The sequence below is a fragment of the Protopterus annectens genome, chromosome 14.part0 (assembly GCF_019279795.1).
Source record: "Protopterus annectens isolate FY-2018-M chromosome 14.part0, PAN1.0, whole genome shotgun sequence".
NCBI classification, from domain to species: Eukaryota; Metazoa; Chordata; order Ceratodontiformes; family Protopteridae; genus Protopterus; species Protopterus annectens.
Window position 1 is genome coordinate 599,049,054 of NC_056748.1, and position 12,058 is coordinate 599,061,111.

A 12,058-nucleotide genomic window follows, 5' to 3' on the forward strand; every position below is an offset into this window, starting at 1 on the left:
TGTGTCGGGACCTCTACTATTTGGATATATTTTTCTGAACTCCAGTCAAAAGTAAATGGCCTGTGACTTACCAATTTTGCAGATGACTGTAAACTGGGAGCAATCATAGAGTCCCCCAATGATATCAACAAATTGCAGAAAGGACTGACACAGATAAATGATTGGTGCCAGGGCCATGGACTGAAACTAAACATGAAAAAATGCATCATTATCCCCTTTTGGCAAAGACGTAGCTCCTGCTATTTATGATATAGATAGCACCCCTCTAAGCTCAAACACAGTGGTGCAAGACTTGGGAACACAGGTTGATAGCAATCTAAACTTTGATCACCATGTGTCCACAGTGGTAAGGAAAGCCTTCTACTCCGCACATCTCATAAATAAGGGCATTGCATCCAAGTCCAGGAATGTCATAACTCCACTGTACATGACCCTTATCAGACCACTTATTGAGTATAATGCTCCCTACAGTATGTACCTCACCAGAGGCCTGCAGCAGCTAGACCACAGAGGTTTCTAACCAGGAGAATTCAGGGTCTCCAAAACATGACCTACATGGAAAGACTGAAAGCCCTATCACTGTACTCTGTGTCATACAGGCTGCTGAGAGGTGAACTGTGCCTGGCCTATGGCTTACAGAGCTGTCTCTGACCCAGCCGTAATGGAAATGCTGCACATCTGCAAATCAAATGGGATAACAGTCACTCACTCCAGAAATCTCAACCTAGCCTCTGGCATTAACAGAACTTGAGAGACAGATTTGTCTCCTAGAGGCTGCTGCTCCTTTGGAGTAAGGTCCCACTTCATGTGAAGCAGAGCTCCTCAATGACCCTATTTAAGCCCAACCCTGACAATTGGATGGGAAACCACAAATTCACCCCAGGGGTGGCACCTATTGCCGTCATGGACAGGGGCACTCAATGCTGATCATAGTATCTCTCAGCAAAAAATGACCATCTGGTCAACTAGGGTATTCGTGGTTTTTTTTTTTAACATGGCTAGGCTTGTAAAGGCCCTAGGGCCATTTTATTTTACATGGCTAGGCTTGTAAAAGCCCCAGGGCCATTAGTCTAGTAACCTCATATGAGCCTATCAAAAGCATAGCTAATTGGGACAATGCTGGCAGTCACCCCATCCATGAGCAAGGTGTTTGGGGATGCTATTCGCAGTAATGCAGTCTAGGCATTTATTTCCAGACTGGCATTTCTGAATGCCAGTAAAGAAAAGAATTTGCTGTCAAGACAGAAGTGCTTGTTTCAGCACTCCGTGTGCTACAGTTTTTAATAGTCGAAAAGACCTTTTTTTGCCTTGCTCTACAACTTGGATTTCAGAGCACAGACTGAGGAGTGCTAGATCAGGCAATGGACTTTTTTTGCTCTGCAGCATGGAAAAGTTGAGGACTACTGGATCATGGAGTGGCACTGGGCATACATGCGTCAGCTATGATGCTGCTCTTTGGTAAACAAAAAATACCCCAAGTCTCAACTGGTTTCTGTACATCTGAACCTCTATAAGGTAGACACCACTGCAGTCTTCTAGAAACTTGGAAAGTGTAAACACTTTTTCAAGAGTGTATTAAAAACATTTTTCAGAAATTCAGGCTAGACTAAGAACTGTAATGCCTACAGTAAGTGAGTATATATTGAGAGAGCAAAGGAAGCTCAAAAATGTATAATAGAAATGTTCACCTTAGAAAGTTCAAATCAGGGGACAAAGTACTTGTTAGTAACCACTGACACAAACACATTTTTTACCATTTTCTTACCATGTAGCAAGACCCTTTTGAATAAACAGAGAAAGTAAGACAAACTGGTAAGAAGAAACAGAATAATTCTATCAGATAAATGTCTTAAAGGACTGGAGAGAAACAGAAGTTGTAGCAAGTCTGTCTGATAAATGACCTCCTTCTCCCCATGTCTTGAAGTTAAAATAGATGAGATAATGTCAGTGGCTTAAGGGCAAGAAGTTAAAGAATTTGTACTCAGGAAATGGGCCTTCTTTTCAGAATTAACTGGTAAAATTACTTTAATCCAACATTACACTGACAGTAGCCTTGGTGAAAAGGTAATTCTAAAACATTATCAGATACCCAATTCCCAACACAAAGCAGTTAAAGAGGAAATACAAAAAAAAATTGTAAACTTAGTGTTATTGAGGAATTACAGATTTAGTGGAATAGCAGCAACAACAACAAGCCTCCTAGCACAAGTTCCTATACCTGATAGGACTATAAGATTTTGCATTGACTAAATAGTATTTCCAAACTTGATTCCCACCGCATGACTAGAGTGAATGACCTGACTGAAAAATTGAGCTACATTAGGTTTCTGTCTACTCTAGACTTCACTAAGGTTTACTGACAAATCTCATTAACTCCGAAGACCAAGTAAAAAAAGCATTTTCCAACACCAGATGTACTTTTTCACTGAATTGTTCTGTTTGGCCTTCATGGAGACCTAACAATGTCGCAGTAGCTTTTGGACTAGATTCTGAAACCTCACACTAAGTATACCACAGCCAACCTTGATGATGTAATTTTCTCAGAGGACTGGAAAAGTCATCTCCCAAGGTTCAAAGCCATAAAACCCTCTATGTCTTGCAGGCATAACAGTCAACCACATTAAATGTAAATGAGGCATGAATGCATGATTGGAAGAGGGATAATAAAACCACAGGCAGAGAAGGTCGATACTGTACAAAAATGGCCCAGACCGCCTACCAGGGCTTTTTAGGGCTGGCTAGTTAGCAACAAAAGTTCATGCCTAATTTTCTACTGCACATCAGAAAATCAATCAGCACTAAAAATTCTCGGTACAGAGATCTAAACCTCTTATGCAACATCAACACAATAATGTGGAGAGACAGATATATTGCAGAAGATACCACTGGTCTAGAACAGACTCCCCATTCACATAAAACAAAACTCACCCCTGTCCATATTCAAGTGTAACTTGGATCTATGTATGGGAGATAGGAAACTTGTCCCCAGTCTACTAACGGGCATATGCAACTACTAAATTATACACACCATGCTTGGGGTCTTATAAATATATAATACCTCAGTTATGATTACTATCTGTAATGCAAATCTTGTACATGAAGGGATAAGGATAAATGAAACACCATATGGGTTGTGAAACATGTATAGGCTTAAAAAGGCCCACAAGGGCAGATAGCCTAGTACTAACCTATGAACCTATCTGGTGGGCCATCTGACTGACCTGCAGAGTAATGCAAACATCAAATGGACAGATATGACAAAACAGGTTTTCCAGAAGTTGAAAGACATGCTGTGCTCTGAGCCCATCCTATTAGTTCCATACTTTTAGAAACAGGTTACAGCACTCACTGAAGCCTCTGAGGTAGGTGTCAGTAAAGTACTGGAAAATAACATAGAGGGAAATGAATATGCAAAATATTACATAAGCAGAAAACTGAGTAAAGCTAAAAGGAGATATTCGGTGACTGAAAGAGAATGTTAGAAGTTAAATGGGCTTTCCCCACTCTTTAATATTATCTGTTGGAAAGAAAGTTCTTGCTATTCAAGACAATGTACCCTTTCAATTTCCCTACAGCCAAAAAGATGGTAATCCCAAGCTTACACAACCTTTATAATTCAAACTTCTGCAGCATCCACGTTACCACAACAGGTTGGTTGTTACAGGCCTACATCCCACAGAGATCATGAGAACTGATAGCTCTATGCTGGGAAAGTCATGTAATATAGTGATAGCTAGGCCTTCACTGAACACCAGGGGGAGCATGACAGAAAAAAAACATGCCAGTGCCGAACCTAGGATATCCAGAGGAAGCACAGTACAAGGCAGATACAAAGCTTTCAGGTAGGAGGCAGTTACTGAAGATAATAAGGCTCAGCTGTTCCAGTTTGTATAGTAAGAGCATCCATACTAATGGAGACTAAATTTCCTTAGCTCTAAATCTTAAAGAGAGTACTTGTAAGGAGTCTCAGGGACTTTATAGGTTCATAGGTTCATACTAGGCTATCTGCCCTAGGGCATTTATAAGCCTAGCCAGAGTGTGTTTGGCTTTCGCCACCCATTTTAAATGAATTTTGCTATGCCCTTTTTCGAGGTTAGTATACTGTGCCTCTGTCTAACAGTGACACAGAAGTGATACCCAGGGTAAACCTACGATCTCCCATCCACTCATCAAGATTCCTCTTGAAGAGAGTCAATGAGGGACTCTGCCTAACCTGGACTGGGATTTTATTCCAGAGTGAAGGGAGCCCCTGGGTTATGAATCTGTCCCTCCAGCATGTCCTATTTATTTCAGTGCTGAGGTTCAAGTCTCTCGAGCGTATAGTTCGATGGGATTTGGATTTTCTGAGGTGCAGCATGTCCATTAATTCCGGGTTGGACATGGCTTTATACGTCAGGCACAGATCGCCTCTGAGCAGGCGGTATGGCACTGAGTAGAGATGGAGTTTCTTTAACCGGGCAGCATATGGCATCTGTTTGAGCCCTTTGATCCTCTTGGTGAGGTACTTTTGGGGTCTTTCCAGTTGCTGCAGGTGTCTGGTAAGGTACATCCCAAAAGGGGCATTGTACTCAATTATGGGCCTGATGAGGGATGAGTAAAGAGGCACAATGACCTCCCCTGATCTAGATGTGAATCCCTTCATGATTAGGTGGGCTATATAAAATGTTTTTCTAACCACTTTGGCCATGTGGTTTTTAGATGAGAGACTGCTATCAACTTGGGTCCCCAGGTCACTAATTACTTCTTCAGTACTTAGTGGATTACCACCTATGTGGTAATTTGTGGGCACTTTGTTTTTGCCAAAGGGGATGACCATACACTTTTTGGCGTTTAGCTTGAGGCCATGGCTCTGGCACCAGTTGTCTGTTTCTATGAGGCCCTTTTGTAGGATGCTTGTGTCGGCTGGAGAGTCGATTATGGCACCTAATTTGCAGTCATCTGCGAACTTGGTCAGCCACAGTCCTTTCGTGTTGGCCTGTACCTCCGAGAAATATATACCGAACAGGAGAGGTCCCATGACTGATCCTTGTGGGATGCCACTTGTAACTGGTTTGGAGTCTGACATGGCTCCAGCAATTCTAACCATGTGGGTTCTGTCTTTGAGCCAGTTTGCAACCCATCTAGTGACATAGGGGTTTATATTTAAGCTGGTGAGCTTATCTATAATGCCTGAATGGGGTATTGTATCGAAGGCTTTTGCGAGGTCCAGGTAGGCTGTGTGGACCACCTTCCCCTCGTCAATGGCCTTGGTGACTGTTTCAAAGAAATCAACCAGGTTTAAGAGGCAGGATCTGCCCTTAACAAAGCCGAACTAGGTAGGATGCAGTGTCTGTAGGTCCCCAATATCTTTATTTATGAGGTCCATGATGATCCTTTCCATAGCTTTGCAGACCAAGCTAGTCAGGCTTATGGGGCGATAGTTTCCAGGATCCGTTGAGGCACAACCTTTGTGGAGAGGGACCACTGTTGCTGTACGCCACTCTTTGGGTACATATCCTGTAGTAAGGCTGAGATTGAACAGTAGTTTTATGTTTGGGTTTAGCTCTTCTTGGAGTTCATGTAGGATGCAGCCTGGGACACCGTCTGGTACCATTGATGCTGTGTTTTTTGCTTTGGAGAGGGCGGCTCTTATCTAAGCATCTGAGATGTCAGGGGGGCAGCACTCTGCTGGGATAGATATTTGCCCTTTTGGTGGGGGGGGGAGAAGTTTGCGCTGAACCTGTCAGCTAGGATGTTGGCAATGTCTGTGGGTTCGGTGTATTTTTTGTCATTTTGGACTAATTCTGAGCATATCTGGGAATTCCCACCCAGGTTCCTAACATAACTAAAGAAAGCCTTATGATTATCCTTAGTGTCCTGTGCAATTTTTCTCTCGAAGCTGGCCTTAGACGATTTTATGAGTGCTCGTAGTTTTTTGCTAATACTGATCAGAGATGCCTTCCCTTTTTGGGATTTTGCTCCATCATGTAGTAGCTTCCTCCTTCTATTGTATAGTTTGTTTATGGCTGGGGTCCACCAGACAGGATGCCTGCCTTTGGAAGATTGGGTCTTGGTTTTATTTGGGATTGCATGATCCATGCAGAAGAAGATGGCAGTCTGAGAGTGTGGAAGACCAGCCTGTTTTTCAGAAGAAACTGTAACCTGTCTTAAGTGCATTTATCCCACTGACACAAGAAAGCTAGAAGATTTCTGCAACTTGTGGTAATCCTTTTATTATAGGTGGGTCTATGCTTAGTCAAGAGCTATAGGTTCCTGAAGGACTGTGGAGCTATTTCCTATGTTTGCCATGGTACTTTTGTATTTTTTTGTTCTGAAAAACTTAATTGAGAAAAGATTGTAAACAGCACTGTTTCTGTTTGGAGTGAGAGAACTCATTTTCTGTTTATGTTGGCAATATTTCAATTTATCAACAAAGTTTTAATAACCATTGAAATCTATCTTCTCTGCCTTTTACATCTATAAAAAGATAACTATATATATATATATATATATATATATATATATATATATATATATATATATATATATATATACACACACACACACACACACACACACACACACACACACACACACACACACACACACACACACACAGGAAATAATATGAAGTTAAGACAACAAATATACATATATGAGAAGACTCAAAGACTATACAATAAAATAAGAAACATGTAGAAGAAAAAGAAGATATTATATTAGGATTAAATAAAGGGCAAAGCAAATACTACCTACAGAACAACATGAGAAAAAAGGGAATAATTTGAAGATAAGTTTAAAGCCTTGCAAGGTAAAAAAGAGTAGACAGACATAACCAGAAAAAGTAAACCCAATGGAACATAAATTAAGAAAAAGAAAAGAAAGCACATGAAGTAATTACACGATGCAACATAAGGAAAAGCTGGAAATCATAAGCAATAAATAAATCATGGAAAGAAGGATAACAATTGTAAAATGGTTAAATACATTACAATAGTAACATGTTTGTTAAAACATGTAAGTGTGATATGAATGATGAAAATTTATAAAATGTTCTTGTAATTCATGCCTCATGGCTTTTAGGAATGAAACCCTGACTACAGCCTATGTGACCCATGCTCATTTCATGGAACAAGCAGTTAAGACACCATGTCAGGGAATATGAACTTGAGCAACTAAAACCAGTTTTCTCTTCCTCAGTTGGGGAGGGAAGCTGCTAAACTCCTGTAACTGGCGACAGCTAGCAGTGGCTTGTTGTAACTCTCAAATGTAGTAGCTGCACTGGCTCATGCTGCATCAAGATATGTACAGGGGAGCATGAAGACCTCCTCCTCCTCCTCTGATAGGCTTGCTATCTGAGTAACCAGCAAGCTGGCCTATTCCTTAACACCTGGCTCTAACCACTGGAGAAATGGATGGGACAACAATGCTTCCCAGGCAATAACAAATGGATGGCAGGGTTTTTGTCTAGCCTGAGGACACCTGGCTCCTGCCTTATGGAAGAAATGGGTGTAGGTAGTGGAATCATTAGGAAAGGTCCCTTACAGGTAGGGAGAGGGTCAAGCATATGATCTGACAATATGCACCACTTTCATCAAATAATGTATGATGGAAATGTTTTAAAGCCTATCCAATGCCAAAAAAATTATATGCTCTGGTCTGGGATACAGTCTCATGATCTACACCAGCACCAAGTATTAATATGTGAGGAGCCTGGCCTTAAGCACATATGGTAAATGCACACTTCTGCCTCAAGCTATGACCAGTGCCCGCAGCATGTAAATAAGCTTTATACTGTACAACTGAACTAAAGATATGAAAGCATTGCCTCCCAGGTATTCTCCCATCCTACCCTCTAGTCCATAATTTTTCAATGCAATATTAATAACAGTAACTGAGACTTGCTATGTTTATTTTGTCCACTTACATATGTTCTCATGGCAGCATGCTGCCATCAGGCAGATCTATCTGGCACACCAAAGGTTTCAGTTAACAAGTTCTCTCAAAATGAGTGAACTGCAACACATTAGCAAATGGTAGCTCTAGCAACCTATTTGCTCTCTAAAAGGCAGATGGTAAAAGTTAATAACTCACTAATAATAATTACACACACACATATATAAATATATTTCAAATAATGAAATTATTTACTTGAAATAAATATGATTATGCACTGTCCTTTGAAAATGTTAATATATATGCAAATGCACAACTGCAGAGAAGACTACAAAATAAATCAAATTAGAAAAACATTAGATGCCAACTATTCAGTCCCACTGCTGCCACTAGCTGAAGGTTTTCTGCTAATTTTCTACCTCTGACTTTTAAGAGAATTTAGCATTTGGTAGAAGTCTCAAAAGCAAAAAATTCCAAACAGGAGCTCTCAGTCTAAAAAGTTCAGTGTATCCTCCAGAAGTATGGCAAAGTCTGATTTATAATTTGAATTTCTGAGAGTTACAGCATATATAAAGTGATATTGTGGAATGAAGCAACAATAGAAAGTCTACATTTAACTCAGTGTTTTTGAACTCCCTCCCCCTTCAAGAGTCCTAGGTTCTGCATTTCTTGTTTAATTTAAAATATAAGCATCATGTTTGCTAGGCCACTCAGCTCTACAGAAAGCTGTGGTCTATTTATGGCAGTAGGCTTTGAAAGGAGCAACAGGATCAAAATATTTCCTTCTGTATTGACTATAGCAGTTTCTCACCTTTATGCATCATCCACATCTCCAGCCATTTGTTTTATGCGAGCCTTTTTTGGCAAACCTCTTGCAGCAGACTTCAGACATTGTAACTTGTGGTAATTCTACTTGTGTATGGGAAAGTACCATCTGCTAATTCTATGTGACTGAACATCTGCTATTGGCAATGGTGCTAACTAAGGTTTACCTGAGAAGACTGCAGCTACACCACCATAATGCCACCTACTTACCATATTTAATTAATAAAAATCTGTCAAACTAAAGACTCTAATCCTATCCGCTTTATGTTATGTGCATCTTGCACTGCATTTTGTCATTGTATGATTTCATACATAGTTACATTTGCACTGGCAATGATATATTATATTATCTTTAGTTAAAAAGAAGTTTTCAGATACTCATAATTAAAGTATAGTTTAAACATTCATGGTTTTTCACTGCTTTGCCAGTTTCCAGATTAAATGTATATTTCAGTGCTGTCACCTGTTCTGTCATCAGGAACTGTTTTTTTGCATTTTTATATTTCTCTGATCAGTTTCTGGCTGAAAGATATGATGACACAACTACAAATGTGTACCACTGCTGTGAATATGTATTGTACCATTAAACACTTAGTCCTTCTTAAAGTTCAAAGTTGTATAAAAATACTTTGGTCTCTTTTTAAGTACAAAGCTACATTAAATTACAATGAACATAGCACACAGTACATATCAACAATTTATTAAATCCATTATGTTTGCAGTCTGCCATCACATGGTAATAATAATTTGACTTACTATTAACTGAAGCAATTGCAAAGTGTTTTAGATGAGCTGAGCTTTTGAGGAAATGTATTTTAGACAAAATGAGCTTCAAGTGAAGCGTGTTACATGAAATGTCTTCCTAGATGTGTATAAAATTGATGTGTAGATGAATCACGCACAGTGAAAACGCGTTTAAAATAAATGAATCACAGTGAAATGAAGTAGCTCAAATGAATCTCATCCATAATTTTTACAGGCACAGACTGAACCCTATCACATCAAGTTCTAATTGTCAAAAGTGTCAATATCTCCACTAGGTAATGACAGCTAGCATGTTGTGAAACTACCACTTCAGTCTCTGGAATTTCATATAGACAATTTTGTGTGTTTCTGCAACTATTCCTGCTGTTTATATAGATAACCTCTGAGATCACACTATCACAGTGAAAGGGGGACAATTGTGTTTGTACATAGAACTGCTCCCCTGTGTACCTGATAGTGTGTTCCTCTTACATAGAGTGCTACTCAAATTTTGGGACACTCAACAGGTGGAACTATTTCCTACCTCCTAATGAGTTGCCTCTTAAAATTATGGACTGCTGTAGATTTATTATGAGTTGCGCTACCAGATATTAAACATTTTTGGCTTCCCTGTACCTTGTTAATATTAAACTGGACGAGGTGCCATCTGGTTGAGTTCAATTTCCATGGGAAAGCACTGCTGGTACGGTTTCTAAATACTCCCCAGAAGTGAGACTTTTTTTGGGGGGGGTGATTTCTCCCTCTCACATAACTGTGTGACCACAGAGTAGGTAAGTAAGTATATGTAAGATTGGGAGTGTGGGAGGCTAGATCCTCACAAAAATGCTTTCTTTTCTTTTCTTTTTTTTTTTTTTGGCCAGATGCAATTATGGCAAGTTTTTATTGTCCAGTTGTAAACTTGTCCAGCAGTAGCTTAAAAACATGTTGTGGAACTGAAATCATTGAGCATGCATTGTTTAATATCACAGAGTTCAGATTCAAAAGTACTGAGTGGACAACAACAGGCAACTTTTAAAAACAACATTTTGCAGGAAATGGCAAAGTGTATTAACCATTAGACGAAAACAAGGAAAATGCATGAGCAAAATCTAAAACAACAGTTAGTCTTAGGTAACCTATTAGGAGTATACTTTATAAAGTAGTTCACCTGACAGTTTGAAATCACATATATTTCACTCCAATTTGCACACTGCTGAAAAGCTAGCAACCACATGACAGATTAATATTTCAATGCTAACACTTGTGGATAATATATACTTAAGTAGATAGAAGCAAACAAAAATAAATAAGAGTATTATTAATGTTACAATTCACCACAATCCAACATTCCTACAAATAGAAAGTGCACTACAAAATTACAAAATATTATAAATTATTATAAAAGAACATCTATGAACATTAAAAAAGTAAACTTAATGATTACAGTAACATGAAACACATAACTACATCAGAGGTAAATTACACTATAGCAGATATTGTTAAGGCCATATGATGTCTAAAAATATCCACTGTCCTTTTGATATTCTCAGAATTTTATATAACGTTTGTTGATATTCTGACTCTTTAGTTACTAAAATTGTATCAGTAGTATTCTTTTCTATTCCTGGGTGGCAATATCAAAATCTAGCTACAGTGGTAGTAATATAAAAGAAAATAATTTAAGGTTAGAAAGGAATATAAATTTCAAATAGTGATCATGAGATTGTTGCCATATTAATAAATGCATACTTACTGTAAATAATCAATTTATATCAAAGGAGTAATATGGTTTTGTAAGTGAAAGCCTTGCTTTTTCAGTAGTAAACACACCAATGACCATTGGCTAACTGATTTAAGAATTTATTTATGCTTCCCTCATGCAGTCTGGATTTCATAAAACCTTGGGTACAATGATGAAACAAAGTTTACAAACACAAAGACCTTTTGTCAATAAATTCAATCACCTCAAAAAGGCATATACAAACTAATGGGGTAAGGTAAGGAAGCCCATTGTCTCCAACCATGTTAATTCTAACCATGGAACCTCTGACACAGGTACTAATTATCAACGAGCATTAAAAAAACAGACCCTGTAATAAAAGATCAGATTTTACTTGTTTATCCTGATGTTTTCATTCTCACAGTAGCAGACTTGAAAACACTTCAATGGGGGCCCTTTTCAGCACAACACAAATTGCAAAAAGCATTAGGGATGCAAAACTGATGAACAAAATCTATAATGTTATGCTGTAATACTACAACCAGTTAAAAACTGGACTTAGAAATTAGAAAGTTAAATAAAGACAAACTCAAATTTATTACTGGCCTCAAACAGGTGCCCTACACTGACTGTCTCAAAAAACTCCAGCTTTACTCCGTAGCATATCACCTACTCCTAGGTGATCTCTGCCTAACATATAACGCTATGTCAAACCCAGAGCTGTTGGACATGCTGCACCTAAAGAAATCCCAATCCCTCTGAGCTACATGCTCTAGGGACCTAAATCTTGTCACCACAATAAACAGGACATGCTGGAGGGAGAGATTCCTGTCCCAGAGACTTCTCATACTCTGGAACAAGCTACCTATCTATATCAAACAAAGCTCCTCATTA